We start from the raw sequence: 21,592 nt of genomic DNA on the forward strand, positions 1-21,592 counted from the left end.
TGCAGACCTGGAGAATGCAACTGTGCAGGGATATTCTCAGCCATCAGGACTGGAGGCAGTATGTGGGTCTCTGACTGAGGAGGTAGGGGGGGTGCAAGGAGAAAGGAATGAAAGCACCTTGAGCACATGCCCTTTCCCCATCTTCCCATTCATGGCCTACCCACGCTTCCCTGCTAGCCAAGAGCTGGAGAGCACTTTGTTGCACTTCCGTGAGGCACTGACTGGCAAAGATGAGGCTTTCCTTTATCTTATTTAAACTGACAGGCTGCGTGTGCAGGCCATTGGTCAGGGCTGGGATACACTGCTGAACATCTGCAAGTGTATTGCTCCATACAGTGGTCCACTCTTTCCCTGAGCATAGATATTAGCACAAAGGCCTGAGACAACATAATATTCAAGGTAGAGGTGGACTCCTCCAATCTCTCTGCAATGGTGCACTGTTCCTCTAGAAATGCTGACAAAACCTCAGGCATTTTCTGCTGTTGTTCCAGGATAGTCCTCTTTGTTGATGACCCTTGAGGCTCGAGCACCTGTGTCCAGCTGAGCAGAGCTTGGAGGGTCCTGTGCCCTCTGCACAGCTGACCCTGTCTCCCACACCTGTTCCTGCTCACTTGTGGTGTGTCCTTCACCATATGATCACCCCACCAGCTGTTGGAGGGCCTACCGAGGTCTGTGTATGTAAGCTGGCGGATGTATGTATGTATAGTGTGATGCTGCTTCCTCAGAATGCTCGATCCCCACTGAGCACATCTCAGCCCCCTCCTGCACAGCTCCTGCATGGTGTTTGAAAGACTGTGGAAGATGAAAAACATAAATTAGAACTGACAAGGGGAAAGGGATGAAAGTCATCATTGCGCAGCTGACCATTTTTCAGTTTCTGTTGACATCAAGTCAACATGAGTGATGGTTGAAAGCCATGTGGCTGTGATATCTAATTTCTGTTACCAGCTCTCTGGGAAACCCCATCCCTCCATCTCCAATGGTTATGCACTCTGACACAGGGACAATGGTGGCATAGGCTAATGTCACTGAACTGATAATTTAGAGGCCCAAACTAATTCCCTAGGGTTATGGATTCCGATCTCACCGTGGCAGCTGGTGGAATTTAAATTTAATTAATAAAAAATCTGGAATTGAAAGCAAGTCTCAGTAATGGTGACCATGAAACCACCATCCTGTACTGATAAGGTCATTGAATCTCTTTTGACACAGGATTCATGATCACAGGACCACACTCCTTCCTGCTTACCTTCTCCATAGCTTCCAGCCACACCTGCTTGGTCTCAGCGGCTGACCTTTTCCTGCCTTCTGCCAGAATTAATGGCTGGGATTTTCCAGCCCTGGCATGGTGAGTCCCGCTGCGGTGGATGCGGTGGGCCATTCAAACTTCCAATCATTTCGGCGGGATCAGAAGATCTTACCAGCAGAGGGGCTGGGAAATTCCAGCCATTGTTTTTCTGCGGGGCCCATACAGCCCACAGCATTACCTTCAGGAATGCCACTGAGAACCAGGGATGTGAGTAGGGGTGGGGGCAGCCTTTCTATGTTGAGACTCCATCAGCAATGTATCTTCTTCTGTCCTGACAAGTGCAGAATGGATTAATTCTGACCCTGGTCAGTGTCCCTTTAAATGCTGAAGCTTTAACAGTCGTGTGCGGGTCGTGATCATGTTCGCCCATTCCGGTTGGTTAGGGAACCCAGAAGTGGAATGCTAATGCCGTGGTTGACTTAAATCACAGAATATGGGCACACCCATTTAAAGGCATAATACAAACATCCCCCTTTTATCCAAAGATAAGATTACCACCTAGAACAAATAAACACACAGTAACAAGGATGTCGTTACACTATTTACATTGTAACAAAGCTTTCAGGGATTGTGAATTTATAACTTTACAAGTTTACAAGTCTCCGAAACACAAAGGTGTTTTGCTAATTTGACAATCTGATCACAATGAAACTTTTTTGAGATCTCTGGGTTTTCTCACAGTGGCCTCGATTCGTAGGCCTGTTGCTTGTTCGCACAACAATGTCACACTGGCTGTCTTCGCCATGATCTTCCACAGTGCTATGTTCAGACCTCGCCTTTGAATGTGTTCTATTTGAGCTAGGATTGCTGGGTGTTGCATCATTGGACATCTCCCTGAGATGACAGCGATTTCTGCATAATGTTTCTCCATTTAGTGTCACTACTTCATATCATCTCAGCTCTCAACAAACCTCAACTATTTCAGCTGGAATCCAAGTTCCCTCTGTCAGATGTAGGACGCGAATGTTTTGACCTATGGTCCAACTTGGCAATTCTTTATCTGTGTGTCAGTCATGCATATATTCTCCCCTGTTTCTCCAGCCACTGGTCTTATTTGAATTTGTCGCCTAAACATAAACTCAGCTGGTGAAGGTAAAGTTGCACTCAATGGTTTTGCTCATGGGTGTAAATTTGCAACATTGAAGCCTTGTTTTGTTTCCCGGCCATGTGTTCCGCTAGGTCATTTTATTCAGGATAATGCGGTGATGAAGTAATGTGATCAATGCCCCACGTGTCTCGAAATGGCTTGCCTCTTCCTCAGGACCGTTGCCTGAGAAAATTTCTCGTGGTGTCCCAAACAAACTGAAATGGCACTCAGTTTACTGGCAATGGCTACGTTCTAATTATCGAAATCTTGGAAAAATAGTCCAAACACTAAATAGATCTATGTCGATTCTGGTCCACGGGTGTGATGGAGTTTCATGTGGTATCAATGGATCCTGGTGCAGGCTAGGCTGGTGTGCCTGACGCGCCTTGCACATCCTCACAGTCTTCTCTGATCCCTGATCTGTATACGGTTTCTCTTTTTAGATGTCTCATGTACTCAATGACCATTGCAGCCTGGAGTAGATACTTCAGAATGTCTGGTCAGAGTGGCTCAGGTATCTGAACCTGTCTACCCTTGAATATTATGCCTATGGATCTTGCTAATTCATTTTTGTAGGCCCAAAATGATCGTGAGGTTCCCTGGACTTACTGCATTGCATTAGGGCAACTTTTGATCATGGTTTTCCATAGTGCCTGGAGTACTGGGTCTTTTGGATGCCTCTTTTTGTAATTACTGACATTTGTATTGCCCAAAACTCATCAAATCGGCTTGTAACATCTTCAACTTCTGTATCTAGTGAACCGACTTGCAGATCTAATGAAATGTCTGCATTCTTTGTTGGGTTCGGAGACCTGCTTAAGGGTGTCAATACTGTCCTGCTCCATTTTGTCCAGTTTGATTGTTGATTTGTTTTGGATATTAATGCTGCATTTTCTCAGAGAGTCTACTGATGGAATTGCATCTTCTTTTGCAACACCTTTAAAACTGCCGATTGTATCGAACTGGTCTGGATGTTTAGATTTCAAGCCGAGGACTGACTCAATGGTGATGATCTTGTTATCTGGTATCCCCACTGGTACCTTGTTGATCTCGGGAATAGTAAAAAATTTGAGGCCTCTGAAGGCCTATTATAGCTGGATCTCATGTTTCAATGAGATAAAAGATCTGTGACCACCATGCTGATTGATTGTAGTTGCATATCAGTGTTATCATACCACTAAAATGAATTACCATTCCATTTGTTATGACCCTTGGCTAGATCCCCAAGTTGTTGGTAAGATCTGGTTCGGGACCAATAATATTTTGTTTAAGGCAGACAAAGTTTGAGATTCAAGACACTTACTAAGAGAATAAAGCCATAGGATTCCACAGGTTTTGAACAAACAAAAATAAACTTTACTATACAAGTTTAGAATGGTAAAACAATTTACAATATCTATCTTATACTCTAACATTCAGGATTAACATGAGGTACATGTGCATTAACAGGCAAACTATGGTCAAACAGACCACACTGCACAATAACTAGCAAGTGTAACCAAGACGGAATCCACAGATTTCTCAACAACCCACCCAGTTGTCAGTAACACTGTGAGTCAACCAATCTCACTGCAACCCTGACACAAAAACAGAAAATGCTGGAAAAACTCAGCAGGTCTAACAGCATCTGTGGAGAGAAAAACAGACATAACATTTCGAGTCCATATGACTCTCGTTCAGAGCTCTGAAGAAGAGTCATGTGGACTCGAAACATTAACTCTGTTTCTCTCTCCACAGATGCTGTTAGACCTGCTGAGTTTTTCCAGCATTTTCTGTTTTTGTTTCAGATTTCCAGCATCCGCAGTATTTTGCTTTTATCTCACTGAGACTCTATCTCTCTCATGCGAGATTCCAGTCTTCACCTTCAAAGATCTGACTATGGAATTCTCTCCAAAGGTTGCTTCAACTTGGATGCCATCAACAACGGCCTGTCTCGCAAGGCTTCAATCTTGTCCCCCAAGATTCTGTTCCCCTGGATTCCCAAGTATACACTCAAGCACAAACTCACAAACACCGCTTCAGCTCTTTGGGTATGCTGAGCAGAACACAACTGCTCTAAAGGGGTATCTTCATCCTAGTGGCCCACAGAATGAAGTCACCAACCATCGGCTGATTTCTTGGATCTTCAGGGCTTTTCCTGAGCTTTCTTTAATTGGCAGGGCTTCCCCTGAGCCCCCTTCACTTAAAGTCTGCAAGCCCTCGCCCCTTTTTCTACATTTTAACTTAACCATTTTCTTTATACATAGGTGTATTGGGCCCAAACAACGTAAAAATGCAGAACTGCACATGTGCAGCCTGATCCCGGTCTGCGCATGTGTAGAAACTCCAAGGTCTGTCAGGACTTGGGGTTCTCGACCTCTGCTCTCCGACCCTAAGGTAAGTTGATTTTCATACACATTATATATAGTGGACTTAGCTGTAGTTGGTTGTACCATTGTCGTCCAATGTTGGAGGTGTATATCTTTCAGTATCTTTAGGGGCATGATGCTCACCTGAGGGTCAATATTGGCCTTCAATGTGTGCTTTCCAATCTTCCTAGGATAAACATTATTAATGGTTGCAAACACTTCCAGTGGTGTGATTGCATGTATGGATCTGGTAGTGGCTATAATATGGAATGTTTGCTCACGCTCCTTTGTGAGAATTTGTTCGTTTTCCATTGTGTCTCCTTTGTTAGCGACTTTGTGTATGCACTTGCTTCACTGCGTGGCATGCTGTCTGTTGCTGTCAGTGTGCTGCATATGTTTCCTACTTGAATGTGACTTGCTGTGACTTCTTGCCACACCTTCTAAACTGTGTTTCTTACATTGTTGTGCCCAATGCCCTTTAATACCACTTGTCTTACAGTGCTCCTGGCATGCTGGACAGCTTCTTTTTGGATGAAAAAGTCCACAACTTCCAATCAGCTTTTGAAAATCTTCTTTGGGTGTCGATGCTATTACCAGCTCTATAATTCTTTCAGACAACTCAGTTTAGAAAAGTCTCAGTCCCTGCCTTTGTCCCTGAAACGACTGACAAACTGACTCTTTCAGTTGCTTCCTATATAACATAAATTCCAGCCAATGTGACCCAAAATTGACTTTCACATGTAGTTGGCCTTCTAGTGTGGTCCATATTTTCTTAGGGTCTTTCTAATAGCATTCGGATAAGCCTGAGGTATTCAGCCTTCATTCCCAATAGCTACCTTACTTTTGACTGCTTATTTGTCTGGTTCTGCTGCAGCCAAATCAAAGAAATGCAGCTCTGCTCTTTGTTTAAAAAGTTTGAGTTTGGGAAGAATTTCCTCTGTGTTCCAATTTGTGTACAAGAATTTTACTGAAACCTTGCTGATGGTCACAGGATTCTCTGTGATTTCCTGGGTAGGAAGAAGCTCTCCTGGTTTCTTCCACAGAAAATTTCCAAAATGGATTGCAGATGTGGCTGCCTGCAGTACTTTTTCTTGCCAAGCCCTGTTTTTGAACACCTTGGGACTACAAATCTGTGGCGCTGCTGCCCGCCTTCGTATGCTTTTTTTAGGCCCCATCCATGAAGCAGTGTTTTTGGCACGAACGGCACCTCAACACCCCAAGCAGCTGCGACGCCTGTGGTGCCTCTTTTCTTTTTCTGATTATTAATTTTTAACAACAATCATAATGAGTAACAGTACAGAAAATAGCTTACAATGCAGCAATAATTTAATAAGCTTACGTTTGGAAGAGAAAGAGAAAAAAAGGGAGAGGAAACGAGAAGTAGGAAGAAGAAGTCGAAAAAGGAAAGAAAATGGAGGAATAAAGATGAAAAGAAACCCTCCCCAGCACCCCCCCGCCCCCCGATAAAAGTAATAAGAAAATCAACAACAATCATAGGACAGATATAATTTCACATGATATACTATGTGCAGCCTAAATAAGACCAGTTATATGAAAGTAGAGAGCTGTAGTTCCTCAAAATAATCTAAGAAAGGTTGCCAAGCATAAAACATAAAATCCATCAGTGGAGCCTCTTATAGTAGGCTTTATTTTCTCAAGTTTAAGATTCTGCATAAGATCACGTATCCAAGAAGGCGAGGCAGACTGTTTCCAATTTAATAGAATAATGCGTCCAGCCAATAATGTTGAAAAGGCGAGTGCATCAGTCTGAATTTTTGTAAGAGGGATGCCATTTGGTTCCACTCCAAAGAGTGCTGTAATAGGAGAGGGTTCAATGTTGTTACTAAAAATACGTGAGTGATGTAAAACTTTTTGTCCAAAACAAAACAAATTTAGGACACGACCAGCACTTATGAGTTAGAGAGGCCGGGGCAGTATGGCACGTATCACAGGTTTGATCAAAATTTGAATAAATCTTAGATAATTTAACTTTGGATAGATGGATATGATCTAAGATTTTAAACTGCAGCAACCCATGTCTTGCACATAGAGATGAGGAATGTACGCGAGAGAGAATAGATCCTCAGTTATCTTCTGATAAATCTGAATCAAAATCTTGCTCCCAAAGAGTTTTTAAGGTAGAAAGCGAAGGGCAGTGTAGTGAAAAGATTAGAGAATATAATTTGGAACTGAACCCCCTAACAAAAGGATTTAGTTCTAATATAATATCTATTGGTGATTTAGGGGGCAATAAAGGAAACTGGGCGATTTTTTTGCATGCGAAATCTCTGATTTGTAAGTAATGAAAGAAATGTGTGCGGGGCAGGTTGTATTTCCTGTGGTGGCTTTTTTCAGTCTTTTTTAAACCTGCCTTTGAATCAACCTACACTGGCCCGATCCAAATCCATTTGCTACTGATCCGGTGGTCCCTTTATACTATTATTCACTGTTTCCAATGGAATACTGCCTGTAGGTAGTGCTTCACCTCTCAGAGCTCTGTTGGCAGCCTCTGCTTCCCTTGTCTGGTGATGTGGTCCTAAGCTGAATCTGGAGCTCTCCTGATGTTTCTTGCTTCTTTGAGGTTCCCAACTTCAAAGAGCTGCAGGTGATCTCGGTTTTTGTTTTGGAACTCAATGTGCAAAATCCTGCTGCACATGGTGACCTTTAGCGTGCAGAGGCTTGGAGACAAAAGAAAAGTCTTGCAGGTTAACACATTCCAACTCACTGTTCCATGACATGTGACATCATATCCTGTCTGATGATGTACACAGATTATGGATATACCCACTTAAAGGAACACGACTGTAATGACTTGACGTACCTGACAGATTTCTACTTGAAACAGATAATTTTATTACAGAGAGCTTTTCAGATGCTACGTGTTTGAACCAGATCCTTGACTAGGAAGCCACGCCCCCCAGATTATCCCCACTTAGGGCTCATTGGTCGGAGTCTCCAAGAACAGCCATGTGATCCCTGATAGGCAGTAGGAAAGGCTATACCTTCATATTACTACATTTCCTCCCCCTTTAGTTTTTTCACACTTCCTATTTACAGGGAACATTTGAATATCCCACAACATATAGATATATACAAGTCAGGTGTTTAAAGATGAAGGGCAGAACCTTCCGTTTGTCGGGCTGGCGCACGCCCAACCCAAACGAGCATAAAATGATGCATGATGCTGTTAGGCAAGCGTCCCGACGTCATCGCACACTCCTGCGATATTTCTCTTGGTGGGCTCACACAGGAGGCTGAGCAAGACAATGGCTTTGCAGCGATTGCTGGCTTCCCCCGCGTCCAGGATGCTATAGACTGCACATATGTGGCCATCAAGGTGCCAGCAGGTAAGGGGGTACCCACTGGAGGAAGAGGATGTTGACGCAGCTGCACAGGCCCCAGATGATGAATCCAGTAGTGAGCCAGAAGAGGAGCACAGTGAGGGGAATGCTGAGGGTGTGGAGCCAGACCTCGGTAACCTCCAGGGAGGCAGGGGCACCAGGGACACCTTGATCCAATGCTCCTTCAGCTAGGCTGCCAAGTAAGAGCTACCATCTCATGCCAGGGCTGCTGTTTCCATCGATTGCAGAAATGACCCTTTCCTTGGGCCCTAAGATACACTCAGTGTCTGTGCAATAAAGGTTCGAGCCACCCACATCCAGCATTACATACTGGCCTACCCTGCACCTACAAAATAAATGAAGGATACTCAGGCCAATAACACAAAAGCAAATGTAATTTAATGTTGGAACTCACATAGTATTGAACAGAACAATAACTGGTGTTGGTAGTCACACCATTATAAAAAGAAAAACAAAGTGGGGGAACAAAAGATCACCCGTGACCAGGCCCTCTTGTGCCTAAGGTGCTTTAAACTTATGTTTATGGGTGCTACATCTAGGTGCTGCCCCCTCGCTGGCATAGGCATTGAAGACAGCCTGCTGACTCCTACTGCCTTGATGACCTTGGCGGTCGATATCTGGTCAGGAGCCTGAGCTGGCCCCGCCTGGGAGGGAGCGGGCAGTGGCACGGCTGTCATCTCCCCAGTCACCGCAGCCTCATCAGATGCCACGGTCACTGGCAGAGCTGCAGAGGAGCTGCTGCCATCATCCAGAGTACCCTGAGAGGAGCCCGCAGAGACGGCAGGCAGCTTTTGCGCCAACATGAGGTCACTGTGTACCTCCCTGCTCACCATTGATGGACGGGCACCTAGATGGGATACTGGGTGTCTCATCTATCTCACACACGGACACTGACCAGCTGAAGTAGTGTGTAAGGGCTTGCAGGTCCGAGCGCAACCCCAGGAACCCCTGATTCTGTTCCTGGAGCAGCCTCTCCATGAGAGTCGCCACTCTCTCAATGGAGGAGGCATTGTGCTTGGCCATGAGGGTCAAAGCAGTGCTCACGCTCCGCACAGACTCCTCCACAGTGGACAATATGGCATGCATACCCTCTTGAATCTCTGCCAGATCCTCCCGCACACCCCGTTGGACTTCCAGCATCTGTTGCCTAATGGACGACTCCAGAGGCCCATCATCAGCTTTCAACTGAGCATCATCCTAGTCTCCAGCAGTCCTCCAACTGCTGGTGGCTTGGGTGCTCTCTGCCTCCGCCTGCACCTCAAGCGAGTGTGAAGTGCCCTCACCAAAGTGCACCGAGATACTAGCCACCGATCGAATGCTCACCGAGGTGCCAGTATCTGCACTCGTGCCTGGTTCACGCAGGTGCTTGGGGAGCATAGTGGTCCGCCGGTGCCAGAAGTGGCCCTTCAGAATCCGGAGAGTGAACGCCTGCTGGCGAACCTAAAAGGGAGAAGGAGGACATGTCATTAGTTTAAGTCATCACACTGTCACTGTTCATGTCAGGCACCCTGGTGAGACAACAGAGATCTGCATAATAGTGGCCTTGACTTTCAATGATCAATGGGGGCTCCAGGTTTGAGATTCACGTCAATGAAGAGACTACTCTAGAGTGGTTGCATAAGCCGAAAATCTCACTGCAATGCACTGCACTCTTACCTTCTTCTGACACTCCAGCCTCACCACAGCCAGTTGACCAAGGTGCATGGTGCCTCTAGATACCAAGCCCTCCTGCTTGTACCGGGAGAGGACAAGGAGGTGTGGGGGTCGTCCACCAGTCCGTGGCCTCTCAATATTTTTTATGGGATGTCTTCTCCTGAATGTCAGAGGGGCATTGATTAGTCCACTCTCTAACTGCAGCACCATTGCAGTCTAGCCAACTTCAGCTGAGGAGCACCTTGCAGGGCAGATCCGAGTCCTGGCCCTCGAGGCGCAATGCACTCAGTTAAAGCAGCCAAGGCTCAGGCCCTTGGCCAGCTCCGGCGTGATTGAGAGTTGGCGCTCAGACTTCAACATCCCTGAGCTCCACAGAGGAACGGCCAAACCAAAACAATTCAAAACACCAACCAATTCCAACATGGTCCTCACCCTTCCTGAGCGCAGCAGGTCATTTAAGCACTTCCGGCACTGCACCCAGGTGCACTGCACCACGTCGTGGCTGCTCACCCAGGCTGCCACCTCCTCCCATGCCCTCCTTGTGAGGTACAGTGGCATCCTCCTCCCATCCCTGGGAACAAGGGTCTCCCTTCTGGCAGCCACCTCCTCCAGGGGGGCAGCAGGGCACTCACCGGAAAAATGGGTGGCCGAGTGCCCAGCCAACCTCACCTCCCACCTGGTCTCTGCATTCTCGTTTGCAGCCATGTCGCTGCTGCAGCTCTGATGCGGGCAGCTTCCCTGGAGCTGCCTTTGCCGGTTTTTAACTGGCCGCCATTGGACCCGGCGGACAACAGGTCCCCACCCCCGTCTGCCCCTTCTCAGAGGTTCTCCAGCTGGCATTCTGGCTGAGCAGGCTTTAATTGGCCCCCAAGTGCGAAATTGAGGTCCTGCCCCGATGCAGGCGGCGGCCGGCTTCCTGACCGCTCCTGTCCACCACTGTCAAGCCCGTCCGAAGAGGACAAAATTCTGCTCTAAGTCTCTGAGGTGCACTTCTTATACGGCTAGAGCAGTACAGCTCTACTACTTGACGTTCTTTCACTGGGTCAACATGATCAGAAACTGCAGCATCAGGTACATCATTCGAAAGTAGAAGTTCAGGGTTTGGCAAATCTACAGAGACATGGGGTACGTCTATTCTAGGTCAATCTGTCACCTCAGGGATTAATAATTCAATGTTAATCACAGGTGGAATAGCAGGTTGTAGGAATGTCTCTCAATTCCTAAGATGATCCACATGTTTTCAAACAATTTGCTCTATTTATAAAGCCCAGGATCCCATATGCCTTTTTAGCCACTTTCTCACCTACCCTGCCATCTTCAATGGTTTGTACACGTTTACCCATAGGTGTCTTTGTTCCTGCATCTCCTTTAGAATTATCCTCTTTATTTTAAATCACCCTCCTCATTCTTCCAACCAAAATGCATCACTTTACGCTTCTTTGCATTAAATTTCATCTGTCACATGTCTACCAATTCCACCAGCCTCTCTATGTCCTCTTGAAGTTTATCACTATCCTTCTCACAGTTCAAAATTTGCAAATTTTGAAATTGTGCCCTGCACACTCAAGTCTAGCTCACTAATACATATCAAGACAAACAGTGGTCCTAGTATCAACCCCTGGGAAACAACACTTGTGTACCTTCCTCTAGTCCGAAAGCCACTACTCTGTTCCTGTTTCTCAACCAACTTCATACTCATGCTACCACTTTGCCTTATTATTCCATTGGCATCAACTTTGCTGGCAAGTCTGTGGCACTTTATAAAACGTCTTTTGGATGTCCATATACTCTATATTAACCATATTATGGCTATCAACCTTTGCTGTTACCTCATCAAACAACTCAATCAAGTTAGTTAAACATGATTTGCCTTTAATAAGGAAATTAATTTCCTTAATTAATCCACACTTGTCCAAGGAGCTGTTAATTTTGGCCCAGGTTGTCATTTCCAAAAGCTTCCCACCACTGACGTTAAACTGACAGAGCTGTATCCTTAAACATGAGCTTATCCTTAGATCCTATTTTAAACAAATTTGCAATCTCTAGTTGCCTGGCACCACACTCATATCTAAGGAAGATTGGAGGATAGTTGTCAGAGATTCCACAATTCCCACCTTTAATTCCTTCAGTATACTCAGAAGCATCCCATCCAATCCCAATGATTTATCAACTTGTATGTACAGCCAGCTTTTCCTTTATCAATTTTTAGCCCATTCAGTATCTCAACTATGTCCTCTTTCACTATGACTTCGGCACAAATTTATTTCTAGGTAAAGAGCGATACAAAGTAAAAACACAGAAACGTAGAAACTAGGAGCAGGAGTAGGCCATTCAGCCCTTCGAGCCTGTTCCGACATTCTATATGATCATGACTGATCCTCCATCTCAACGCCGTATTCCGACTTTCTCTCCATAACTTTTGATGCCCCTGATATCCAAAAAATTATCAATGTCTTTCTTGAATATACTCAGTGCCCTGGCCTCCACAGCCTTTTGTGGTAGTGAATACCTTAAGACCATAAGACATAGGAGCAGAAATTAGGCCAGTCGGCCCATCGAGTCTGCTCCGCCATTCAATCATGGCTGATAAGTTCCTCAACCCCATTCTCCTGCCTTCTCCCCATAACCTTTGATCCCCTTGCCAATCAAGAACCTATCTAACTCGGTCATAAATACACTTAATGACCTGGCCTCCACAGCCTTCTGTGGCAATGAATTCCATAGATTCACCACTCTCTGGCGAAAGAAGTTTCTCCTCATCTCTGTTCTAAAAGGTCTTCCCTTTACTCTGAGGCTGTGCCCTTGGGTCCTAGTCTCTCCTACTAATGGAAACATCTTCCCCATGTCCACTCTATCCAGGCTTTTCAGTATTCGGTAAGTTTCAATCAGATCCCCCCTCATCCTTCTAAACTCCATCGAGTATAGACCCAGAGTCCTCATATGTTCCTCATATGTTAAGTCTTTCATTCCTGGGATCATTCTTGTGAACTTCCTCTGGACCTTCTCCAGGGCCAGCACATCCTTCCTGAGATACGGGGCCCAAAATTGCTCACAATATTCTAAATGTGGTCTGACCAGAGCCTTATAAAGCTTCAGCAGTACATCCCTTCTTTTGTATTCTAGTCCTCTTGAAATAAATGCCAACATTGCATTTGCCTTCCTAACTACCGACTCAACCTGCAAGTTAACCTTAAGAGAATCCTGGACTAGGACTCCCAAGTCCCTTTGCACTCCAGATTTCTGAATTCTCTCCCCATTTGGAAAATAGTCTATGCCTCTATTCTTCCTACCAAAGTGTATGACCTCACACTTCCCCACGTTGTATTCCATCTGCCACTTCTTCGCCCATTCTCCTAACCTGTCCAAATCCTTCTGCAGCCTCCCTGGCTCCTCAATACTACCTGTCCCTCCACATATCTTTGTATCACCTGCAAACCTAGCCAGAATGCTCTCAGTTCCTTCATCTAGATCATTAATGTATAAAGTGAAAAGTTGTGGTCCCAACACTGACCCCTGCAGAACTCCACTAGTCACGGCTGCCATCCTGAGAAGGACCCCCTTATCCCCACTCTCTGCCTCCTGCCAGAAAGCCAATTTTCTATCCATGCTAGTACCTTGCCTCTAACACCATGGGCTCTTATCTTACTGAGCAGTCTCCTGTGCGGCACCTTGTCAAAGGCCTTCTGGAAGTCCAAGTAGATAACATCCATTGGCTCTCCTTTGTCTAACCTACTTGTTACCTCCTCAAAGAATTCTAACAGATTTGTCAGGCATGAACTCCCCTTGATGAAAGCATGCTGACATTGCCCGATTTTACAATGCACTTCCAAGTATTCTGAAATCTCATCCTTAATAATGGACTCTAAAATCTTACCAACGACCGAGGTCAGGCTAATCGGCCTGTAATTTCCTGTCTTTTGCCTCACTCCCTTCTTAAACAGGGGGGGTTACATTAGCGATTTTCCAGTCCTCTGGGACCCTCCCTGACTCAAATGATTCCTGAAAGATCACCACTAACGCCTCCACTATCTCCTCAGCTATCTCCTTCAGAACTCTGGGTGTAATCCATCTGGTCCAGATGATTTATCCACCTTCAGAACTTTCAGTTTTCCTAGCACCTTCTCCTTGGTAATGGCCACCATACTCACCTCTGCCCCCCCAACTCTGTTGAACTTTGGGGATGTTACTCGTGTCTTCCACTGTGAAGACTGATGCAAGGTACCTATTCAGTTCCTCCACCATTTCTTTGTTCCCCACTACTACTTCTCCAGCGTCATTTTCCAGCAGCCCAATGTCCACTTTTGCCTCTCTCTTACCCTTTATATATCTAAAAAAATCTCTTGCAATCTTCTTTTATATTACTGGCTCGTTTGCCCGCATATTTAATCTTCTCCCTCCTTATTTTGTTTTTAGTTGTCCTCTGTTGGTCTTTGTAGGCTTCCCAATCCCCTGGTTTCCCACTGCTCTTTGCCACATTGTATGCTTTCTCTTTAGCTTTTATGCTGTCCCTGACTTCCCTTGTCAGCCATGGTTGCCTCGTCCTCCCTTTAGTATGCTTCTTCTCCAAGGGATAAATTTTTGCTCCCAGAAACTCCTGCCATTGCTGTTCCACTGTCTTTCCTGCTAGGCTCATGTCCCAGTCAATTCTGGCCAGCTCCTCCCTCATGCCTCTGTAGTTGCCTTTATTCAACTGTAATACCGTTACATCTGATTCCAGCTTTTTCCTCTCAAATTGCAGGGTAAATTCTATCATATTATGGGCACTTCCTCCTAAGGGTTCCTTCCCCTTAAGCTCCCTTATCAAATCTGCCTCATTACACATCACTAAAAATAGAATTGCCTGTTCCCTAGTGGGCTCCACCACAAGCTGCTCCAAAAAGCCATCTCGTAGACATTCCACAAATTCCTTTTCTTGGGATCCACTACCAACCTGATTTTCCCAGTCTACCTGCATATTGAAATCCCCCATGATCACTGTAACCTTGCCTTTCTTACACGCCTTTTCTATCTCCTGGTGTCTCTTGTGCCCCACATCCTGACTACTGTTCGGAGGCCTGTACATAACTCCCATTATGGTTTTTTTACCTTTCCAGTTCCTCAACTCTACCCACACAGATTCTACATCATCTGACCCTACATCATTTCTTGCTATCTATTTAATTTCATTTCTTACTAACAAAGCAATCCCACCCCCTCTGCCAACCTGCCTATCTTTTTGATAGGATGTATATCCTTGGATATTTAGCTCCCAGTCCTGATCCCCTTGCAGCCATGTCTCCGTAATGCCCACCACATCATACCTGCCAATTTCAATCTGCGCCACAAGCTCATTTACCTTATTTCGTATACTGCGTGCATTCAGATACAACACCTTCAGTCCTGTATTTCCCATCCCTTTTCTCATTGTCGTCCCTTTATCTGATGTGCTTGAAAGTTAGATTCCTAGCCCTTTCCAAACACTCTGTCCTATTTTGTGTTCTGGGGACTTTAATAGCCTCTCCTGGGCTTTCCTTTCTTTCCAGTTTTTTCATAATTTTCCATGTAGTTGAATCCAACACACCACACCACCCCATCCCCCCCCCCCACCCACCAGGCTAACCTGCTGCTTTGTTTCCCATTAGTCATACTTCTTGGAGTTTTACCCTCCCCTCCCCCCTCACTTTCTAGTTTAAAGTCCTGTTGACCACCCTATTTACCCTTTTCGCTAGAACATTGGTCCCAGATCAGTTCAGGTGGAGACCGTCCCAACGGTACAGATCCCTCCTGTTCCAATACTGATGCCAGTGCCCCACAAAATGGAATCCCTCTTTCCCGCACCACTCCTTTAGCCACGTGTTTACTTCCCTTATTCTCACGTTCCTATGCCAATTTGCACGTGGCTCGGGTCGTAATCCGGGGATTATAACCCTTGAGGACCTGTTCTTTAATTTAGTTCCTAGTTCCTGATAATCCCAAACAGGTCCTCTTTCCTAGTCTTTCTTATGTTATTTGTCCCGATGTGGACCACAACAACTGGATCCTCCCCCTCCCTCTCCAATATCCTTTCAAGCCGGTCAGAGATGTCCCTCACCCTGGCACCGGGCAGGCAACATACCATACGGGACTCTCGATCCTGCTTACAAAGGATGCTATCAACTCCCCTAATTATAGAATCCCCTACAACTACCACTTGTCTTTTTGCTCCCCCCTCTTGAATGGCCTTCTGTGCCACGGTGCTGTGGTCAGTTGGCTCATCCTCCCTACAGCCCTGTTCCTCATCCACACAGGAAGCAAGAACCTCGTACCTGTTGGACAAGGTCAAGAGCTGAGGCTCCTCTGTTCCTGAACACAGGATCTCTCTACCTGCCTCACTTGCAGTCATACCCTGCTGACCCTGATCACTGACTGAACTTGAGGTACTTAATCTACCGGGTGTGACCGCCTCCTGAAACAAAGCGTCCAGATGAGTCTCCCCCTCCCGGATGTGCCGCAGCATCCAGAGCTCGGACTCCAGCTCATCAATTCTGAGCTGGAGTTCCTCCAGCAACCAACACTTGCTACAGATGTGGTCACTACGGCTCGCAATGGGATATGCCAGCTCCCACATCATACAGCTACAGCACATCACCTGCCCAGCCATCTCCACTTAGATAATTAATTTATTAATTAGCATTGCAGTGTTTTTGTTTCAAATTTGGTGCAGATTTCCTACCAACCAATCAGGTCACAGCTTTCCTGTGATGTCACTTTTTCAGTTTTGGCTTCAGTTACTCTGTGCCCCGAGGTCACCACTCCGGTGCTCCTCCCTCCAAGTCTGTTCCCTGGAGACAAGGCCGTGAATCCCCGAGGTAAGCTAGATTTATACCCACCGCTCTGGTGTTCCTCCCTCCGAGTCCGCTCCCAGGATTTACTCACCAATCAGCTGCTTTTTCTTTAAAATCCACTTTCAGAAAAGTGACCCTCACAGGTCTGGTGCACTCCTGAAGGCACTGCCTCTTCCTTTTTTTTTAGGTTTGAGGAGGAGGGAGGGATGGAAACACTACAGCAATGTAATGTTTGTGGCTATTCTGTTCTTTGACAGTGGGTCCTCCTTGATTCCCTCCTGAGTCGCGGTGGCTGTGGTGACTTCTCCCAGAATGCTTCAGTCACTTCTTACCAGCATGTAACTATAATCCTTTATAGTGTTGCTGGGCTATTTTAGAAAGTTACCTCTGATCTATCCTGGCAGTGGAAGTGGGACTTCAATATTGATGTGCACAGCACACAAGACTTTATTTAATTGACTTTGATCCTGGGTGATGAATGGTTGAATTGGGTAACCCTGGTCTCCAAACAACCATCTTAACATGTTACTCCGGTTGACCGATGCAGGTTTTTTTTGATTATTGGAATATAGCAACATTTGTCCCATATCCCTGAGTGCTTTGGAATAATAAAAATCTCAAAATTTCAGATTTAAAATTTACAATCAATCCATTTGCGGAAGACAGTTCCCAACTTCCACAACCCTTTGTATGTAAAAGTGTTTCTTGATTTCTCTCCTGTAAAGCCTCCCTCTAATTCTAGTTCTAGACTCCCAAATGAGCAGAAATAATTTATCCCAATATGCCCGATCTGTTCCCCTTAACATCTTGAAATGTGGCCTCTATTGCCTTGGGATGATGGACAGTGTGCTGGAAGATGTTTAAGGTATTGCCCACCCCCATCTGGACAGATCTGGATACATAAGTCTTCAGCAGGCATATAAATGGTGAAAAGGTAGTAAGTGAAGGCCCATTAGGCACCAAATAGGAGACCTACGCATTGCTGCTCAGGGTAGTTAATGACTACAGAGGGCGCGGGTGAGAAGTGACTGAAGCATTCTGGGAGAAGTCACCGCAGCCACCGCGACTCAGGAGGGAAACGAGGAGAAGGACTCTTGCACTCAACAGGAGGAAGAGCATCCAACAGAGGGCGCTGGTGAGAAGTGACTGAAGTTTCATCCCCAAAAAAGGACAGCTGGTTACTCGTCATCCCCTCCCAAAGTCCTCTTACTCAATGGAGCTCTGTGTTTAACTCTGGGTATCCCTCCAGGGTAGGTATACCTGGGCTGGTGCTTGAATATGGTGGCATAGTGGTAATGTTACTAGACTAGTAATCCAGAGACCAGGAGTTCAAAATCTCATCCTGGTAGTTTGAGAATTTATATTCAGATTAAAACTGTAGGAAATAAAAAGCTGCTATCAGGAGAAGTGACCATGATGCTGAGAGTTCATTGGTCACTAATGTGTTTTGAGAAAGAAATGTTCTGCTGCTACCTAGTTTGACCAATATATGGCTCGAATCACACACTAACATGGTTGACTCTTACATTGCCTTGCAAGACATATGGGCAAGATCATTCCAGATTTGGGCTAAGTGCAGTAGCAGGCAAGGAAAACAATATGTTATCCACCAGCAGCAATAGCAGCTTCTCACGCTGTATTGATCCAAACCCACCACATTAATTATACATTCCTGGGAAACAGGCCGTTCAAAGGCAGGCAGGCTCTCATTCGCCCACCACACCATCACCTTGCTGCTTCATCGTGCCGGGCACAACATTTAAAGTGCAGCCACGCGCACACCTCTCAGTGTTCCCAGTCCGCGACTGCTGCACAAAAGACAGGATGGCCCCGAAAGACAAAAAGACTGCAGCCCCCCTGGTTTAGTGATGCATCCATTGAGCACCTTTTGGATGCAGTGGAGGCCCACCGTAATGTCCTCTGCATCCCCCCTGGCCGCAGGAAGGGAAGCGGCATCACCAATCCAGCATGGGAGGTGGTGGCAGTGGTGGTCAAAGCCAATACCCTGCAAGAGAGGACAGCCACCCAGTGACACCACAGGATGAATGGTTTCATCCGTTCTGCCAGGGTAATTCACTCTTCTTATCATTCTCAACTCACACACTCACAAACCCATCACGCAGCCAGAAGGATCTCACACCTCAAGGGACAACACCACTAACTCTCACCACACACCCTCACATCTCCATCTGCTCATATCCTCTGGAGCCCGCATCCTCATCCTGTCCATGTCTCCGTTCACCACACAAACATTCCACGCAGTGCCATGTGTCTTGCTCACGCTCTTTCCATCTGTTTCCATGCAGGAGAAGCTGGCTCACATCAGGAGGGAGAAGTCCCAGACCAGGGGTGGAGTGGTCCACATTATGTCCCTCACTTATTCACTGAGGAGCGCGCCAACGCACTGACTGGTGAGGATGTGGACCGTGCCTGTGGTGATGATAAGGTCGGTGAAGAACACCCTCGTGAGGGTCCTGCACCACATTAATCCTCCCTCAACACAACTGTGAGTGCTCTCTCTCCTGCTTTTGACTCTGCTGCAATGCACTAATTATCTCTGCATTGGTTCACAGGGAGCTCTGCCAAGCGACCAACACCCTCAGCCAGCCAGTCTCTCAGCTCCATCCACGTCCTCAGCTTCAGCCAAGAGGACACCTCCTCCATTGAAGTGCTGGAAATAAGCAGCCTGGAAGACCCGTCATAGCGCTTACCCACACCCTACACCAGCGCAGAGACACACACTTCGGTGGGACCAAGATCTATAGGCAGGCTCGGATTCACAATCTGGTGGTCACCACATGGCATGTGTCTGCAGCAGGAGGAGGCAGATTCGACTGAGCTCCCCGAGACTTGGAGGACTGCTGGGGAAGAGGCATCTGTGAGGTCCAATTCAGATGACGAACCTTTGGATTTGGCCTTCCATTTCACCCTGGAGAATCAGCAGAAGGCATGGGAACATCATGCAGAGCTGCTGGAAGCCATCAACAGAGTGGCACACTAGTCAGAGTGCGTCCATCTGCTCTCTGATGAAGTGATGCCCACATGTGCGTGTATGGAGGTCTCCATGGGAAGGATAGCAGACATCATAGAGAACCTGGTCCAGCAGAACGCAGAGATGTGTGCAGACCTGCACTCCATCAGGAGCAATGGGTAGGTTACTGCAGTGGCAGCGTAAGAGAGAATCGGGGCACCTCGACATCCCTCCAGGTGCTCCTTCCCCTCAAGGAGTCAGGCTGGGGCCCTCGGGCACCCGAAGGGAGGGGGAGCAGCAGCTGGACACCCCTGGGTCATCCACTCAGTAACCTCAGAAGCTGTCATCTCCCTCTGAGTCTCCTTTTCCTGTAAGCCCGTCAACCGCATCCTCTGTCACCGCAGAGAGAGCAGCTGGCCAATGAGTGATTCTGGAGAGAGAAGTGTGTGTGTGGCAGGGCCTTTCAGAGCCTCGTGCAAGCATTCTCCCACGCAAACGGATCCTTCACATATCATACTAATCTCACTGTCTTGAGCATTTTGAATGCTGCCTGCTGGGGTTCACTTTCAGTTGTCCATCTGTGCTGACCTGTATCTTCACCCACCCAATGATCACAGTCCCATGCAGCAGCTGATCTCGCCCACCATGACATTCATTTCACTTTCGACTTAGACAGTATGGTGGTGATTCAGTTTTTCACTCACTCCTCTGTCTTTTCCCCTCCCCAACCACCCATTTCCTTTCGCCCATCACAGTTAACCCCCCAGCATCACCTTCCATCTCCCCTCTGTGGCCTACCAGCCACAACTCCTTCCCTTCGGGGATGTCCAGGCGAACGTTCACATTCCCTTCCTTCCCGAAAACCCCATCCCCATCCACATTAACCTCCCCGACCTTGTCCTTCCCACCCCCAGGGTCTGTGCCTGCCTCCGAGACCCACCAACAACCCTCGCCATCCCTTTACTGCTACCGTCAAACCCTCACCCTACAACCTAGTGCCTCACTCTGCTCTCGGTCATTTTCACCATTCCGTCATACCACGCCCACCCTCAGTTCGCTGCCGAGGAGGCAGTCACGGACTCATCAGAGCCCTCCCTTGCACGTTCACCTGGACAACACCCCTCTGAACCCCTTCCCCCCTTGGAACCTCTCCCCAGCCTTTAGTCCTCCCTCACCCAGACTCCCCCTACTTAGTCCTTCCCCCTTCCTGACTCATTCCTCCAGCCTTACTTCTTCCTCCACATTGGAATCTCTCCCATCTCCACACTCCTTCCTCCCCCTGGACTCCCTCCCCTCTCTGCACTTCTTCCTCCCCCTGGGCTCCCTCCCCTCTTCGCACTCCTTCCACCCTCTGAACTCCTTCCCTTACACCTTCCACACCCCTTCACGCTTACCTCCCCAGTTGCCCTCTTCTCCCCCATTACTCCCACCTCCCCTCTTACTCCCTTCCCCCCCAACCTCACCACCCAGACACCTTCGCTTCCCCCCCTCCCAACTTCACCCCCCTCGACACCTCTTCCTCTCCCAGTCAATCCTAATCCTTCTTCTCTCACCCCCGGTACATCTTCCTCTCCCAAACACAGCTTGATCTTTCTCTCCACCCCCTCGACCATCATCCGTTGTGAGCAGATCTTCAACGGTGACTTTCCAACTCCCGTGGGCTGCTTTACAGCAGAGCCATGCCCATGAGAATCTACCCAGCATGCCATTGAGGTTCCCCCAATGTGCCATTGCTGTCGGGCTCCAGCATCTTCTGTTCCTCGGATGTCCGCAACTTGAGCAAAGCCCTGGCGGTAAGTCCCAGCTTCTGCACATCACACTTGTCAAGATGTGTTCTGCACCAGCGTGCAATCACACCAACATGGCCGTATGATCCAATGGAAGGCAATGATTCTGGCAAGCTGGCCTTATAATGGTATGCAGGTGTATTGCAATGAACTTCATGACATCCGATGGTGGGAAATGTAGCCGCCATCGATGAGCTGAGCGGTTGATTGTGAACTGGTTTCACAACGTCTTGAAACCAATTTCCGGCCTTCTCGCCATATCGTCCGCTCAT

The sequence above is a fragment of the Cetorhinus maximus genome, chromosome 1 (genome assembly GCF_964194155.1).
Source record: "Cetorhinus maximus chromosome 1, sCetMax3.hap1.1, whole genome shotgun sequence".
Taxonomy (NCBI): Eukaryota; Metazoa; Chordata; class Chondrichthyes; order Lamniformes; family Cetorhinidae; genus Cetorhinus; species Cetorhinus maximus.